The following is an 18,677-nucleotide window of genomic DNA, read 5'->3' as shown; positions in this document are numbered from 1 at the left end:
AGGAGTCAGTTACACAAAAGCATACTCTACTGGAAATTTAAGCTGGATTTAAGATGCTCTGCACTGCTGAAGCAGTGCAAAGCTGCCTTTAGAGATTTGTGAATGTAGCTTCTTATTGTTACACCTCAGCTTTCAATAAATTCTCCCCGAGGGAACATATGCTTTCCTTCTACAGTTTCTATTGTTTGGATTATCTTTTGCTATCTATGACACATTATTTATTAGCATCTTGCACTCACTTTCTCTTATTGGATTAGCAAATGCATCCCACCAAATAAGGTGAGGAAAACAAGTTACTCATGGCAAGCAGCACACAAGGAACACAAACCCAAGCCTCCACTTCTCAGGAGAAGCCTTTGTGCTCTCTGGCTCATTAAAGATTGAATCCCCACAAGCACTTGGGTATGAAAGCCAGCTGGTACCACTTAGTCCCTACTTAAATCCAATGCCCAAGGGATGCAAAAACCTCATAAATGAGGAATTTCTAGCAGTACTTGGTTTTGGTATTTTAATTTAGTTTAATGGTAACCTAGCAGGCATAGTCTGAAGATTTTTATTAGTACAAATTGTACAAAGCTTCTCTTTTCTTTACACACTCCCCCATGCCCCACTTCCAAAAATGAAAAATGTTCGTAATCATTCATGTGCAGTATCATGGCATTAGCAATTAATTGGAAATGACCATTCCCTCACATGATCCTGGGGTTGGTCTATTTTAAATCAGTAACTGTGTTCAGAAGGCAAGGTTGTTACAGGCTCTGCAGGAGCTCTTTAACATCGCTAAAATTTTTATTCGTTTGTTTTGTCTCCTACATCTGCTTTTCTTTTTGATTTATTAAAGTTTTCCTCACTTTTATTTTCAACCAAATGCTAGCTTTAGTTTTATGACATTGAGGTGTTTTGATCAGATCCTCAACTGGCTTAAATTGACATAATTCCATAGCTCTATGTGCTTGTCTAGGTTTACCACCACTGTGTGTGCATTTCTGTGTTACAATTGAGACAAAAAGAAACAAGTGTACTAGGTTCACCTTATCAGAGAAATAAATTGTCTCTGTCATGATTTATCCTGAATAGTAGATGTTTTCTAAAAGAGATTTTCTTGAAAATAAGGGGGTTAAAAATGACCTAATATACTGCAGCAAAATACTGAAGGCAATCAGTAAGACTGTTATTATTTCTTGAGATGGATAGAAATCTTCTATTTTCTACCTTCCCTTCCAATATCCCAAAGAATAATGATGTGATTTAAGAACATAAAGCTTTCAGCTCAATTGTGGCAATTTATGTTCCTGTAAACTTGATGTAAGCCTGAGCAGCCCAATATTTTTACTGTGTATTGTAAAGGATGGCATCTCAAAGGTCATAGCAATTTCCACCACTTTACTTCCAAATTTATTTCTCCTGAGTTTTTCACAGGGAAGTGTTGAGATTTACCTCTGACCCAACCTACTTTCCTCAAAACTTGAACTGTATATAAAGAACGAAGAGATTGTTCAATGAATGGGCTCTTTTCTGGGTAACACAACTGAAAGACAAACCTCACATCATAAGGAGGTATGATGTATCCCTAAATGCATTTCAATTCCAAAGTGAGAATGGTAAGCAACCTCTCGCTCTGACCTTTTCTCTCCTCACTGTGTGTAATGCTTTCAGATTCTGTCGAGGAGTGTGTCTAATTCATTTTTCCGGCTTAGTGAGACTCACCCCGAGTCATTTCCTATTTGCTCTCTTGCTGTGAGTGGAGTCACATTCCCAGTGAGAAGTCAGCTCAGTTCCACTGATTATCTCCGCGCCTGGTGATGGCCTGAGAGGACGCCTGCTCCTGCTGAGAACATAGTTTAACACTATGTTAATAAACACACAGGGAATGCCCTTATGCAAACAAAGGCCCCAAGGCAAATCCCTCTGCCCTCAGCAATGCAAAAAAGAGTAATAGGTTTGGGGAGAACAAGGGAATAGTACTGCATTTGAAAAGCAGCCTCATTGTAAATGTGTCCAGAGCTGCATCGGGAAGAGTTAACATGAAGACACACTGTCTATCATTCTCTTTTGCCCTTCTTTTGAAGATCATTAGAGTTGGCATTAAGAGGAGTTATAGGGATTAAAGGCAGCTAGGTCTGCTCTCACTGCTCGATGAAACAGCTATCATCACAAAGCAGCATACCTTCAGCAGGCTATTAATTACATCCCACTAAAGTCCTTAAAAGGTAGTTGATTTTAACCTTAAAATTTCACCATTTACTTCTAAGAGACCTTAAACGTAAATAATATTAATAATATTAAATAATGAAATAATGCTTTTAATAATATAAATGAGTAAATAAAAAATTACTGAAGTAAAAAGTATCAAGATAATAAATGCTAAAAATTAAAGTGTCTTAATAAGGATAATATTTAAAGTGTAATAAGGGTAAGAATAAAATAAAGCCTTCCCACCGCTGTGCTTGAAAATCTTTTGTACAATGACATTTTTTTCCTAAACTGAACTATAACAAAGGATCATCACCTTCTTAAACTCTCAACACCCCCACCCCCCCAACACTAAATATAGAAATGGTTCAGGTTCTTCAATCAAGCTAAAATCTCACCACACTCCCCTTTTCTTCATCTCTCCTCATCCCCATGTTGATTTCACACTCCAGCCACACAGAGATATACATTAGAAAATCTCACACTTTACCATGTCACTACAATACAGGAAAATGTCAACCTTAAAGGCACTAGGGAAAAAAAATGAAAGTATGCAGGAATGATAAGAAATATTAACTCACTCATTGAAGCCTGTTTCAAAATCACAAAGAAAAAGGATAGGAAACCTCAGTACTTATACACACTCTTCTCATTTTTCTGTTTTCATTAACATTTGTATAATTAATTAGAGTCCTCAGGGAAAAAAATAACCAAAACTTCTTTACACTTCTTTAGTTCTGAAAAGCAATCAACATCTATAATAGCCTCTCAGTTCTGAAGTTTACTGTAAGCTTGTAAGAGTGAGGGAACCATAGCTGTTTTCTTTCTGCTACTTTACCAAAAAAAAATTGAAAAAGAAAAGAAAGAGTTGGGAAAAATAATAATATATGATGTTTGGTACTAAAGACATTTAAAGACTAGTAATTCTATGTCCCAGTAGCAAGTAATACATTTAGGAGCCTAGGATGAATTAAACAAGTTGTATTTTTCAGTATAGTACAGTATCATTTACAACCTAGTCAAATTGTATCAAATACAACAACAATCCTGTAGCATTTTAACATAATTTATTGCTCCATGAGGTAAACAGAAGGAGGATTTTTTTGTTGCCTTCTGTTTGCTACTTTAATCACATTCTGGGGATACAATTCTGCATGGAAGTGGCTGTAAATATGCTCATGCCTTTCCAGCTCATGGAGGCGGTTACAATGTGCATATTAAGGACAAGTTTTACAACCAAATGTGTGATGCAGAATGCTTTGATACTGATGAAATTGCACATCTCTAAGGGTGAGATTAAACCCATCTAACTTTGGCTGCTCAGGACACTAACCTAAGATGGTTAACTCTATAGTCAAGAGAGAGATACATAACTCCAGAGGGGGACTCTTCCTATCTACTTTGGACATCAAAGTTTGTTTACTAAGGAGCTGTCAGGCACACTCCTCTGACTTGCAGAGCATGCCTAAATGGGATGTTTAGATTAGACACCTAATTTGAAGACAAGTGAAGCTAGCAAACCTAACCCCATGTTACAGCCTATCTCCACCACAGCTGCAACCAACTTCAAAGTTGTGTTTTTAGGGAAGCCTGAGCTGGGCACTGAACTGAGCTGGGGTACAATGAGGATTTGGAGCCACTGAAGCAGAGCTTTCATCGTGCATTTCTTGCCTGGGCACCTCTGTGGGGATCCTGGCCAGACTGCATGGGGATTGCAGCCACAGTGCCTGTGCTGGTCTAAAAACTGGGAAGATTCAGGTTCTCTCCTCAGCCTCTGCTCCCATGCTCCCAGCTGATTCAGCATGATCCTTCTCACTGCTCCCCATGCTGAGAGAACATACTAAAAAAACCCAGGCAAATTAAAAAAAAAATAACAAAGGAAGGAGAGAAAGAAAGAAAGAAAGAAAGAAAGAAAGAAAGAAAGAAAGAAAGAAAGAAAGAAAGAAAGAAAGAAAGAAAGAAAGAAAGAAAGAAAGAAAGAAAGAAAGAAAGAAAGAAAGAAAGAAAGAAAGAAAGAAAGAAAGAAAGAAAGAAAGAAAGAAAGAAAGAAAGAAAGAAAGAAAGAAAGAAAGAAAGAAAGAAAGAAAGAAAGAAAGAAAGAAAGAAAGAAAGAAAGAAAGAAAGAAAGAAAGAAAGAAAGAAAGAAAGAAAGAAAGAAAGAAAGAAAGAAAGAAAGAAAGAAAGAAAGAAAGAAAGAAAGAAAGAAAGAAAGAAAGAAAGAAAGAAAGAGGAAGGAATACTTTTCAACTTACTAGGGAAGTTACTTGGGAATTGAGGTAGAAAAAGCAGCACAGGGAGGACACAGGACCCCAGGGGAAGGAGTAAATGAAAGAAAAGAAGAAAGGGGTTAAGAAGGAGCTCCTTGGCAGTGCTGAGACATTCAGCTGGCTTGGCTGCTGAGCAAACTGGAGTTCTCCATTACTGCTACCAAGACAAGCTGGTTCCAAAGGAAACTCAGGTATGTCTCAACACAATGCATTTAGTCCTAACAGTCATGGAGACATACCAAGAAGACTGGGTAGATCTAAGCTACCTGATAGAAACCTTTAATTTTGGTACTGGACCAAAGTTTGGCACACTGCTCTAACCCTGTTTTCTCTTGGCAATACTACTGAGCAGCCAAGTTCTACCTTAGGAATGGGCTTAGGAATGGGATAGGTCAAAAAGCTCTGTTGAGCCCCATTTGCAATGTACACAGGATGACTCTGAGGATGGAATCAGGATGTTCCATCTCTTGATGATGAGAAGAAAATCACTGGGCATTGCCTTATCCAGTCAGCTCATTATCAAATCCAAGTTTATTCAGGCGTCCTTGGTCCACCAGTAGCTAGGGACTTTGGAAAAGAATGCCTCTCATGAACTGTGTATACAAGAAATCAGTGTGACAGATAGATAAATCCAGATACTTGAGCAAAGTATGTTTGCTGCCTGCAGGGCACAATGACAAGGAGAAAATTATAGCCTGTATTGGGTTTTGCTGGAACATAAAATGCACATAAAATCGTTTTATGCCCTCACGCTCCAGTTTGCTCTGCCTGGCTGACAAGGTGCACCAACACATCGGTACCAGTTTACACATCTGTTTTTTGCAGAGAGGAATCCAGTGCCACATGGCACATGTTTCCTGCTGAGGCACTTTCTCACCACACCTGCAGTGCTGCAGCCCAGCTAGCAACCAACTACTGACTGACTGCCTCTAAAAGTCTGGTCTGTGATCATTCCTTCCCCTTCCTTGACACACCGACGTGCTGCAGCGACTATTACCCAGCATTGTACAAAACCACAGCACAAAAGGTTATGTATACTGCACTGCAGGCACAATTTTCATCCAGCCTTTGAAACTTCCCTCCCTTCCTCTGGCTTGAGGTAGAAAACAGAGCATTACAGTATTGAGTGAACAAAGGCTGAGAGTCTGTTAGGAGCCTCAGGGAAGTCAGGGTGCCAAACTTACCACCTTGGTAAAGTGGTAGTTAGTGAAAATGTTTATCATAAGAATAATGAGGGAGGAGAGAGATAAAACTGCTAAGCTGTTAATCACTTTTTACTGCTAATCACTTTTAACTGCTAATCACTTTTTCACAATCCTGGTTTCTGGAATTTGCAGTTCTCCTGGTATAAGGCAGATGTGCAGGTGGGGAGTCATGGTCTCACTGGGAGCTGTATGGCATGATCTCCCTCAGTGTTACTGCTCTGGACCCACTGCTGCACAACCAGAACTCAAGGGCACAGTGGGGGACACAAGCTCAAACCCATCCAGGGCAAATTCTTCAGTGTCTGGTACTGGGGTTCTTACAAATCCTGAAAGCTTCTTCTGCAGCAGGACAGAAAGGCCGTGGTGGAGCACATCAAGTCTTGGATAGCCTGAGGGAGGCAACATTCCACTTCATCATCAGTACTTGGCCCACCTTCCTCCTGTTTGATGTCTGGCCATACTCTCCAGGGCAATCCACATAGGAACCAGTGTGCAGGTTATTTTCTGGCACAGCTCCCAGTTCTGTGTAACTCAAATGACATTTTTCAAGGATGCTAGCAAGCAGACCAGGCTTTTTTTTTTTTTTTTTGATCTGACCTGTCTCCTAGTCTAGTAGTAATATATTGGTGATTATACACGACACATAACATTCTCCATCTGAACTGCTTCACTGCCCTGCAGAAAAAAAGGAACAGTCTCTGTTCCTACATTACTAAGGGGGAAAGTGAGGGGGAAAGATGTGCTGACTGTGGTGACAGAGCAGAGCTCCTGAGTACACCAAGCAACAGGACTCATAGTCAGTCCTGAGACTTAACTCTGCACTTCTCCTGTTCCACCTTGCATTCAAAATCCTCCTCATAATCTCTTCCAGCACTTCTCCTCTTTTGTTTTCCCAGTAAATATTTTCCCACATTCATATTGTTGTTACTGATTTATGTAATGCTTTCTTCCTCAACCACAAAATTCACAGCCACTACACATCAACCCTTCATTAACTCTTCTCCACAGGATTGAGGCAGTCTTTTGCCGATGCTCAAGACAGAGAAAAAAATTACTGACAACATACAGGGCAGCAGGGGCTGGATGCATCTTCCTGCCTGCCTGGGCCTTCCTCACTTTAAGCTGCTCTGAAAAGCACAGACAGAAAAACTGAATATGCATAGTAGCAAAAAAAACCAAACCAAACCAACAAAAAAAAAAAGAAAAAAAAAACACCCAGAAAACAACCGACTCCCCAAAAAAACCCCAACAAAACACCAAAACCGAAAGATGAAAATTAGGAATCCTTTAACATGTTCCAAACTGTCTCACTTACCTGGTAGACCCACTGTGGAAACCTTGCACTCCTGTACCTGAATACAATTTCTGTTCAGCAGAATGAGAGGATGACAGAAGACCCGACATGCAAGTTCACAGGGCAGTGAAGAAAGCATGAGTTTTCCCACTAACACAGGTCACCATGCAACATATTTCCACAACATGTGACTGAAATGCAGCTGTACAATGGTGCTTCTGCAATAACAGTCCACAAGTCAAAACATAATAATGTCTTAGTACAGATCCCACTAGACCATGCATTGACTTGAGTGCCTGAAGTATGAATATTACTGCTGGCAGCCAAATAATTTTGTTTATCAGACTTATCAGACATACACTCTGCAGGTTCTTTTGCAAAGAATCTTTTAAGTACAGCCTCATATTTTGTTTGGATATAGACAGAACTGTGCTTTGGAAGATCAGCCCAGAAGAAACCTTTTTAGATGTTTTCTTCATCTCAGATAGATGAGATTTGTGAGATTTGTGTCAAAGAGGCACAGTATAGTTCAGGTTCCCTTGAACACACAGAAGTTCAGCCAGTGTGTTCAGCTAACTAGTTAGTCAGTTTTTATATGCAAAGGACAGCATCTGGTACTTAATCTCCAGAGTAGAAGGAACCATTTACACAGATCTGAGATCACTCTGTGACAGGTGCCAAAGAGTCATTTCCAAAGCCTTGTGAGCTGACCATATGCTACATCTTTCCCAAGTTGGAATAAAGGCATTCAGCTATCATAAAATTCATTAGCATCATAGGACAAACAGATAAATTAGTGATGAAATCACACTAAATATATAGTAAGTATGTTGATGTCTCAAACAAACTAAGCAAAACCAATTAGAATGCCAAAAGTATGGTTCAGGATTTTATTCCAGAAACATGCAGATAATCAAGCTGAATATTTGGTTTTGCAATACATGAAAAAAAACCATGGTGCACCACAATACCACTTCTTTATCATAGTCTATGTTTAATATGTTACCACTCAAACAAGCCTGAAACCATACTTATAGAAAATCCTTTACCAAGATGTGACAAAAACATGGGAAGAATTCTCTGAATAATCACTCAAATAATTATAAAATCAGGAAATTACACAATAATCAAAGTGTTTTTAATTTAACTAAGTTCATGTCCCAAGACTGAACTACCAGAAGGAGAGGAATAGGAGTCTGAAAACTGAAGTTTTACTTGTGGGAAGTGATGAGTAGGATCACACAAAAACCAGTCATGAGATTTTCCTTATTATCATTTTTTGTGGAAAAATTCTGGACTGAGCTGAGGTACAGAAATTCTGCAGGCCTCAAATTTCCTTAAGTAGTCCATATTCTTTAATTTTTAAAAAGAAATTAAAAAAAAAAGGAGAATATCCACATGTTGTTCTCCCGATTTTCAAAATCTCTCAACACTATATATCCAGGCAGCTGTTTCTATCGCTTTTTCACAGGCACTGCTTGGGACAGGAAACTTTTCTACATTTCTCAGAAGATCTGGAGAAAAGGGGAAAAGATTGAGGGGTCTCCTGGGTGAGAAAGAAAAATCTTGCCTCTCATGGCTGATGCTACAGAAAAGCTATTTCACACACTTTGTAATCTCAAGTTCTTATTCCAAAGACAAATGTAAACTGGAAGAATCCTTTCTACCACAGGTGGCCAGTGACTATGGGATAAGGAGTAATTCAGAGTAACCAAGCAAGCAGTTCATCCAGTCATTCCCTGTAAAAAGGCTTTTCAGGATCTGGACTGTATAACCAGCAGAAGCCTAGCACTGATGGGCTCAGCCATCATTAATTTCCAGTCATTTGGGAATAGTTGATTATTTGATAGTAAGATGTGATCTGAGAGAGCTGCTTTTAAAATGTGAAGAGAGCTGCTATTCTGGCACTGCAGCAGTGATCTAATACAATGGCAGAGCAGTGTGACTGGTAAAATCCACAGGGGAACAGACTTCCTCCCAGGGCTCAAATTATCAGCACATTTTCATTGCTGCCTAGAAAGAGACACGTAATGCTGTCAGATGCTCTTTGAGTTGGGAGTTTTTAAAAAGAGATGGAAGTGTATGCATTAAAGAAACCAATATTTACACGAGGACATTTCTCTCATGAAATATAAATACTGGAATTCTGCTGGTTACAATTCTTATTTTGAGCTTTTACATGAGGGCAATAAACTGAAGAGGATGCAATGCTCCCTTCCCACTCACCATTTTGATTATCATATATGAATTTTAAAGGGGTTGGGTAAAATCCAATCAAAGCTTCATTTATAGATGCTTGTACTTTGCACTGCTGTCCTTGGTACACATTCATCCTAAGTCCAAGCAAAATAACTCCAATTCAGGCAACAGCTTCTGAAAAGGAATGTGACTTTAATGAAATAAAAGGCTCATCATGACAAGTCCAGGTTGAGAATAACACCCTATCCTGTTGCCATTACAGACAGAGACAGAAATATATCAAAGTCACCTAGGCACTTGAAAGAGAATGGCAAATAAAAGGGACATGTCCAAGCAGTGCTGATGGCAGGTGTCGGAAAGTGAACATCAGCAGGATCAAATAGGAGATCTTTCCTCTGTTGCTTCTTGAAAAGGAATAAAAACCCCAAGACCCATAGAATTTTATTAAATACAAAGGAAAATTAGATGAAGGCAACACTAAAGGAAGAGCCTGGGGTTCCTACAGCGTCAGCTCGCAGAGCTTGGCTTTCTTGCCTCCCAGGACACAGTACAAAAGCAGAGTATTTGGCAATGTGCTCTTTGCTAGCATTCCCTCATGGACTACCTCAACCAGCTTTTGGGTGGGCTGAGAGATATGTGAAAGCAGTTCAAGGTGCATGAAGTGCTTTTTATTCCCCACACCTTGATAAAACCCTTTTGTGATGCCTCACTGAGAAGCAGATGTACATGCCAGGGACGTCAAGATTTCCCAGCTGGACCAGATTGGACTCTAAGAATGCTCACCGGCTGGGATGTCAAGCACTGTGCTCCTATCCCGGCTCTGGAGGGAGATGACTCAGCTTCCACAGTTATAGAACTAAAGCAGGGCTCAGGAAAACTGTTTTCATATCTCAGCTCTGCCACACGTGCTCCATGTGACTTTAGTCAGATCCCTGAGGTCGCATGTACATCACATGTAAGTCAGGTGTGTCACATGTGTCACATGTGTGCAACGGGATAACTGGGCTGGCACTGCCTGCAGCTGACACCCTCGGTGTGCACACAGGGCGGAGCCCAGCGCCAGCAGTGATGCATTCACATAGCGCTCAGTGAAATTACCAGCTTGGTTCTGAGCCAGCTTGGAAATCCCTGCATTCTGCTACACTGATACACAGAGATATGTCTGCCCTTCTCTAATGGGTGATCAAGAGGGTACCATTTATTATACTCATTAATATTGCCAAGTTGTGTACCCTCCTCTGAGTCCCTCAATTCAGCTGCCTTCTAACTTTACCCAGTTTAACCTGTTTGGCAGAAATTTTACTTGCCCATTATCTGTGCAGTTATTTATATCTTCTTCTGCAAGATTTCAGGCAATGCTTTTCAGTCATTTCCAAGAAAAAAAGCTAATGAGAAAATACATTATGCTCTTCATGACAATCCTTTCCTTGGAATTCTCTCCTGAAATTGAACATTAGGCAAAGACCAGAAATTTATCTTGGGAGAAAAAGGAATAAATCAGGGTTGTGCCTATATGAAAATTAATCCAAATGTAGCCAGGTTAAAAACCTTTGAATAACTGGTGCTTGTGCATATCTACAATAGGCTGCTTTGATTTTAGCAGCTGAATTCTCCAAAGAATCTTCACAGGATGTGCTGGAGATTTTCGCAACTTCTGTTTTTGAAGGAAGCATTGCCTATACTACTAAGCAGAGAACAAGGGAGTGTGTTCAAGCCAAGGGTCATAGGTATGGTTTCCCTCTATAATGGCTGCTTTGATTCAGATGCACATGATTGTCTTTCCTGTGTAGTTGGTGCCCCTACTGCTGGCATCCAGCAGCCTGGGGAATATAGCTGCCCTATCAGGAGACTTGGGAAACGGGAGAGAAAGGAGACAGATCCCACACAGAGTTTATATAGAATGCCAGGGGATACAGAAGTGAAGAAAGGGACCAGGAAAAGATTAAATAGGGGAAGGACTTTATGGTGAGTGGTACAAAGGACACCTAATTGCATATGGTATTACCATGTTCATTTTATAAACATAGAACTGATATAAATGCTAATCCCACATGGAGAAAGTTTAAATCCTGACACTTCTTAAGGTTCAAAAAACATGGGTTTGATTAAAAAAAAACAAACAAACACCATTTTGTGTATGCATTGTCCCAAATTTGTCTAAAAAATAACTAAACAATAGAAAAGACAATAAAACATACACAGACATAACTTTCATTATCTGGAGCCTTCCTGAAACACATGCAGGTCATCAGCAGAGTTGAAGGCTTTCCTGCCAGCACACAGATTTTGCCACTGAGCTAATGGAGTGGCTGCTTGCATTAATAGATTGCTTTGCTCCTTGCGGGAACATGCCGAAGGGGGATGCAACACCCCATTGTGGCAGATGGTTCCAGGCAGAGCAGTGACATTCCCAGATCCCTGATACAGGGAACAAGATATCTGCTCAGATCTGTTCATGAGCTACCTGGCTCAGAAAGGGAGCATGCCAAAGCAGGTCAGACACATCTAGTACTACTCATAAGGTTGGGGTTTTTTCTCATTAAACCAGTCCACAAAAGCCTGATCTTGCCTCTTCCTTGTCCTTGGCTCCTAGGGCAGCCATGTACTTGACTGGGGTCTCATACCCCCTTCAACATGCTTGCCCACCAAGTCTTCATCTCACTGGATGCACAGCCTTTAATTTCTAGACCCAGGGCCCTGTTGCTCTTCCTGTTCCATATCCAGCCTCTCCATTCCCAGTCTATTCACTGTTCTTCTTCACCCAGCACTACATGTGCTCTCCATGAGGCCTGCCAACTCTATTCCCCTTGTCTTATTCTTGTAAATCACCTGTTTCCTTCACTCTCTCAGTTAGATCTGTCCTCCTTTCTATCTCACCTTATCTCAGCCCCACTGGATCTCTGTCCTCCCCTCCCAACCCATGCAGTTTTGTCTTCCTCCCATATGCTCAGGTCTTGTTTACTATCCCAAGTCATCACTCCTTTGTAGCAAGAATGGACTTTAATGTCCTGCCATAAAAATGTTGATGTCATGCCTGACAAAAAGGCTAAAACACCCTGAGGGAATTTCAAAACTCAGAAACTTTGAGCATCCTAAAACTTCCTTAGCACAGTCTAAACAAAAGGTCTCTAGCAAGTTCCTTTCTCCAAAAGAGTATCTTCAAAACCATTTCAATGCTACAAAAATTTGGCCTCTTGTTAAAAGACAATAAACAGAAATCAATGCGATGTTCAGCCACTGTTGCTAAATGACAGACAGGGAATGGGGTTGGTCAACCCTAAAATCAACTAATGTCATCAAACACACATTCACTAAAAGCAACTGCAAATAGAGTTGAAGAGTGTAAGATAAACTGTACTGAAGTCAATATGAAAAACAAGTAACTAGTCCTCCAGTTTAAATGCCCTTTGAATTTCCTAGGTCAAGGAGCTTGAAATCCACACATTTATGTATGGCTGATCCATTCAGTGAACTGCAATAGTTATTAACTCGGTGTGATTCATGTAATTCATGTAATTTAGCTGACCAGTCATCATTTAGCAGCATCATAAAACTGCAAATAGCTGTATATTAAAAACATCAACAACAACAACAAACAAGCAAACAAAAACCCAACAAAAAACTCTTCCATTCAAGGGCTGGATGTAAAACTGCAGCTGGAAAATTATAATCTTGCCACAAAAAAATCTTTTCACAAAAGAAAAAAAAAATCACTAAATATGCAATTTCTTACAAATGAGTCACTCAGATCCATTATTAATTGGACTAACTTTGGCTACTTAGTGGTTTTGATTGCTTTTGATATTGTTTATTTTATGATGGTTTAATTATTGTTGTTTATTTATTACAGTAATTGCATTTTAATTGTCTTTGGAACAGCACCCTGACTGTCTTGGCAGGGAGTCACTAAATAAATAAAAGCATTATTATTATAAACATAATTGATGGTAATAGTTTTTCACTGTTATTGTTAGCAATGCATAAAGAAAATATATATATATATATATAGTCTGTAAGATAGAAACAGTAATCAGAACCTCAAGGTTATATATCCAACTCTGCCACTGATTATATCTGTGACTTTGAAAAGTCACTTAGACTCCCTCTTATCTCAATTTATTCATCTGTGAAAGGATTATCATAACACTGTCGAATCTCCCAGGATTAGCGTAAGAATTAGCTAATGTCTTTAAAGCATTTTGATCTTCTCAAATGAAAAGTGAAAAAAGCTTTAATCTTTAGATTATTAATTGTAGAACAGAAAAACTGGTATAATCTACTAAACTGGAAAGTTACTCTAGTATTAATATTTTTAATCTATAATTGGTGCATTTATACTGTCCATACATTTAAAATAAGTCATTCTACTACTAGCTACTAGTAGGGTGAGAATCCATTCCAGAAAGAAAACAAAAATGGTTTCCAAAGTTTCCAAGCTGAGAAAAAGCTTGGAAAAAGAGGAAAGCAGTGCTTTGTGGTACATAGAATGCTTCCTCCCTTCCTCCTCTCTATTTCTACATCCAGACTATTTTCTTAAAAAAAAGAGAAGAAAGAAAAAAAAAAAAAAAGAAAACTACAAAAACCCAACAATCCCAAAACATGTAACAATTTTTTTCTTAGGATACCCAAAGACAAAAGTTGTTTATGAGGATTCACAGAAGCAGAATTCAAAAATAATACCTAAAAAAAAAGGAGAGCAAATGCTGCACACTGTAATTCAGAGAACAAACCCAAGCTTTAAAATCAGAGTCACCCAGAAAATTATAGGAAAAGAAAACTTTGACAAGTTGAGCAGTAGAGGGATATGTAAAGATTTTATTGAAATTTATTTATGTTTCAAATATTTGGATTTCATTTAAACTAAACTATTCTAGGCTTTGAATCATTATGCTGGACTTTCACTGAATTAACTGGCTTCTTAGTTTTTTTTTTTGTCAAGTAGCTTGTCAGAAACTGCTGCAATTAACGAAAGTAGCAGAAAGAAACACTTGACTACAGTAGCCTACCTACTTGCTGGGTTCCTAGCCTGAGGTGACCTATCTACTCCTCTTTCTCCATATCCCCACCCAAATTCTTACAAGCCTTTTTACCATAGTAATTAAAAGAGAGTTCTGCATAAAATGCAGTAAAATCTCAAACAAAATGTATTCACTTTTACTATGAAAATGTTTGCTTGACCTCACTGACATTCATTTTTCTCCTCACTATAGAGGGCTATACCCTGAGATGCGATTTGTCCATGAGGGGTTTTTTTGGTCCAGAAAATGCTGACCTTCTTTCACAGCTGCATGGTTTGAGTTATCCTCCCCCCAACAATCTTTGCCTTGCCATGCTTCACTCGCACACATCAATACTGATGCCTGTTGACACTCAAATCCCTGTTCATACTCCTATTAATTAAAAATTTATACAGCTGATAATTTGTTAACATTGAGAATATTGCAGCTATTATTAATGATATTTGGCTTCCCATCCTTTTCTTCCTCCAGTGCTATTTGCAATGTTATTGATGACTGTAACAGGACATCATTAAAACACTTACCAAATGAAATTCTGCTTTTTAGTAGACTGTCTTACTTGTGGCAAAAATCTCCCTAAAATCTGTAAAGAATAAATTCATACTTAGACTGGGAACAAGAAATAAATACTTTACACATATAGCATTTCCAATGCAAGGATTTAATGTTATTTATGCTTCATATTGGGATACCTGTGTTTGGCAGACATCACAACCACAATCAATTTTGTGCAGTGAGCTTAGTCACTGTAAGATCATGACAACATTTTTAGAGAGGGCTCAGAACACCTCAGGTGAGCCAGACAAGCCTTACATGCCAGAAGTGCCAAGCCCTATGTATCAGTCAGGGTCAATCAAAACTTTAGTACCAAAGCACCTGTGAAATTCAGACCCCAGATTATTTGAGCTGGGCATTCAAAAACCCAGGGACCCAAAATCAATGACAGTTCAGCAACTTGCCTGAGGTAATGGAGCAAAACCCTGGCAAAGCTAGGAGTATATCCCCATCCCTGCTGCTCGAATTGCTGCTGCAGCTACTGTGACATCTTCTCTCCTAGGAAAGCTTATCCACCAAACCCAGTGTCAGAGCACTCTGCACACACAGGCAGAGGGATCTCACCTCACCTGATCCCTGCATTTGACTCCTGTTAATGCTCAACAACAGCTTAAGTGAGTTAGAATTCAGGGCCAGCCAAAGGATGTGCTACTTGCAGCTGCCCAGGGTCCCATGATCCCCTTGGCTTCTGTCTGTCAGCATCCTTTCTGGACAGCATCCATGGACCCCTGGTTCACCTGAATTAAAAAACTCAGTTCTCCAAGATCCTACAATCACAGCATCCACATCAGTTTTCTTAATGATTTCATGATGAGAGTACACTTATTTTCCAGTCACTACACAGTTTGTAACCACATTTCAATATGAGCTGCTAAAACCTCACACCCTCAAAAAATAGGCCTCCCTATCACATAATCAACCCCTTTTTCAATCCCTCCTTCCATCTCAGTTGCATACCTAAGTCTACCCAGGTCTCTTCTCAGTCCATAGACAACTACAGAATTTTGCAGGATAAGTTAAAGCATAAATTTGCAGTACATCGACCTCCTTCTCCACATTCTTAAACTTATGATTAATGCATTGTGTTTTATACTTTCTCTTCTTTCACAGAAGGATGAAATACCTCAGGTTACTTTACAATTACCATGGCACAAGGGTATACATGCAAAAATGTTACCATGGAGCTGCTGAAACACTGCAAATTCACAGCTTCACTTCCTCTGTAGAAACTTATTTGGGTGCCTCTATCCACAGCTTATTTGCACAAGTTCTCAGAGAGACCTGAGTCTGGCACCAAGAGAATCAAACCTCCCTGCTTATTATGGGGAATGGGAGTTGCATATGTTGGAGTCTGTGGGGCTCTTCTTGTCTGTGAATAGATGCCATTAACATTTGTGGGGGGTATGCATATTGAGAAAAGAAGAGAATGGGCACCCACTGAGAAGAGAGCAGACTCCAGCAATTCTATTCTTATCACATTGTGTGCTTTAGTCTTCACTAATCTCAGCAAAGTATCCTCATGCAAGTCTTCTGAATTTTTTTTTTCTTTTTATCTCCATGGAAATTGTATTTTTTTTTAATAAGAAAGGCGACGAACAGTTAGCTTATGCTCCAGTAAATCCACAGAGTGAAATTATCTCATTTAAATACCTATTCAACTCTCAAAACAAATATCAAAGTTCAGACTTTGCAGATTCATTCTTTGCCAGAGTAAGTAGGAAACTCTCCTTTATACCTGTTCAGGCTACTTTGGCGTCTGCTTATTCTCTCATATATATACACCTGTGTTCTCTTGTAAACATTTTAACCTGTCAAATGAAGGTCTCTTCCTTTGTCATAGGGCCAGGAGACTTTCACAATATGAGCTGTTTCTCAAAACCTCTGCAGCACTACAGCCAACAGCAGAGTTTCACCACAGGGAGGATAAGCACAGGCTAGGCAGTGACAGGATTTTTACTCTTGCCTGCTCTGAGCAAGATTAAAATGCCAGCAGCTAGTCCCAGTTAGCCCCTCTAACTGTTGTTATCACCAAGAGAGGTGAATCAGTGCTGTGCAAACGTTGGGAAATCTAATGAAAAATGTTAGTGCCAGCAGAAGCACAGAGGCTTAACTGAAGTGCTGATAGAGAATACTTTGGACAGCAAGAACTGATAGTTGCATACAGAGAGAAAAAGCCTTCAGAGCTTGCCTTTTCTTCTTCAAAAGCATGCATGAGAATTTTCATTTAGCTAAGATTTAAATTAAGGTTTTGATTTTTAAAAGTTTTACAGTTCTTTCTAGTCTGCAACCAAGGAACGCTGGTGCGACTACATCAGTATCAAAAGAAAAAGCAAATAGTTTCTTCTCTCTACTTCACATTCACAAATGATGAAAAAAACCCTGCCTGAACCAGAACAGACTTTTCCCCCTCTAATTCAGAAATCCCATGTTCCTTTCCTATAATACCAACTATGAAATGAAAAAACATTTAGTGTCTCCTCAGATTTAGCTGACATTTGAATTCTTACAAACTTGGGAAACAAGTAAATGTGCAAGATTACTGTTTGCTAGAAATCAGTCATCTTCCTATGAGGTTACACCAGAAAGTCTCAGCACCACAGAACAAGTAGCACTTGATGCAGGACAAAGGACAAGTTTGGACTTCAGCCACTCTTCTTGTATAATCTTCCCCCAAAACAAGTAACTAAAAATGAGGTCCATGAGCTTACTGAAAGCGACAGCGATCCAACCTAGCAGGACAATATCCTCTTCTCATTTGTCTGGCCCCTTGGAAGAAGCCTTGAGGAGAAGATGCAGGAGAGCATTCCCTGCCAAAGAACAGCCTCAAAGAGATAATTTTGAGAAATGAATTACAACTCAAACACAGAGAGTGGTTGGGTGGCTAATTTAATGAGAAGACATCCAAGCACACAGAAGTGCTTGCGATGATGCAGGTGCTGCAAGGTATTGTGGATTAAGTTAACTGCACTTGTGCTATTGGGTCATTAAATCTTATTCATTCTTCAGAGATCTTTCCTGCCTACTAGACAGTGCTATGGAAATGAGAATGAAAAGCTCTTATGGCACAGCACGACCCTGCTTGGCAGAACAGGTGATGATGCCTAAAGCTATGACTGAGCAAAACAGAACTAAGATTTGGAAGGAACATTTGGTAGAGTCTCCTCATTAGCAATATTTAGTCTCTTGACAGAGTTGAGTCATAAATATATTTTCCTTTACTTTAGAATGTTAATTGTATCACAAACCAGAGAACTTCAGTGGTATGGGTGAAAATTCATAACTGCTAGTTCCCTGACCTGCTGTCCCCTCTAGATGAGGAAAAGCCCAAAATGGGTCTTTGTATTCAGTTAATAGGAATATTGCAACCAATTAGGGATATAAACAACTAGATGAAGCAACTTGCTCCAGCCTGTGATAAACAATGATTTTGTGTCACTATAAGTGTTCTCTATTGTCCTGGTGTCCAGGTTCTATTGCCTCTTCTCTTTTTATGAGTGCTGTCAATGGCTGCTGTAGTCTTGCAAACCAACCAGGTGCCTATGCCAAATGACACCAACTGTCTTAAACATGTCTCATTTCTCTTCAAAACACAGGCTTTTCCCCAACCTACCACAGTCCTGACAAATGCATTTCTTTGTGAAGTTCCCACAAGGATGGTAGGTTACTGCATCTTCTCGTTTCTGTACTATGAAGTTTAGCACACAGAGCAGCGCAAAGCTGGCATGTCACTGTGACTGAGAATAGCTCCAGCACCTTTTTCTCAGCAGCCAAGGCCTTAACCAGTAAGCAGCAAATAGAAGTTGCCATGCAGAAGGAGCTGTAATTAGACCCAAAACAGACTGGCAACACTGACAGAGACAGATGACCTTGAGATGGATAGGTGATCAATAGATAGATAGACTGGTTCTTTTGTTTTTCAATCATTATTGATAGTACATCTTAAATT

This window comes from Molothrus ater, chromosome 1 (assembly GCF_012460135.2).
Source record: "Molothrus ater isolate BHLD 08-10-18 breed brown headed cowbird chromosome 1, BPBGC_Mater_1.1, whole genome shotgun sequence".
In the NCBI taxonomy this organism is placed as follows: domain Eukaryota; kingdom Metazoa; phylum Chordata; class Aves; order Passeriformes; family Icteridae; genus Molothrus; species Molothrus ater.
The sequence above is the reverse complement of the archived record's forward strand: the minus strand, read 5'-3'. Positions refer to the sequence as shown.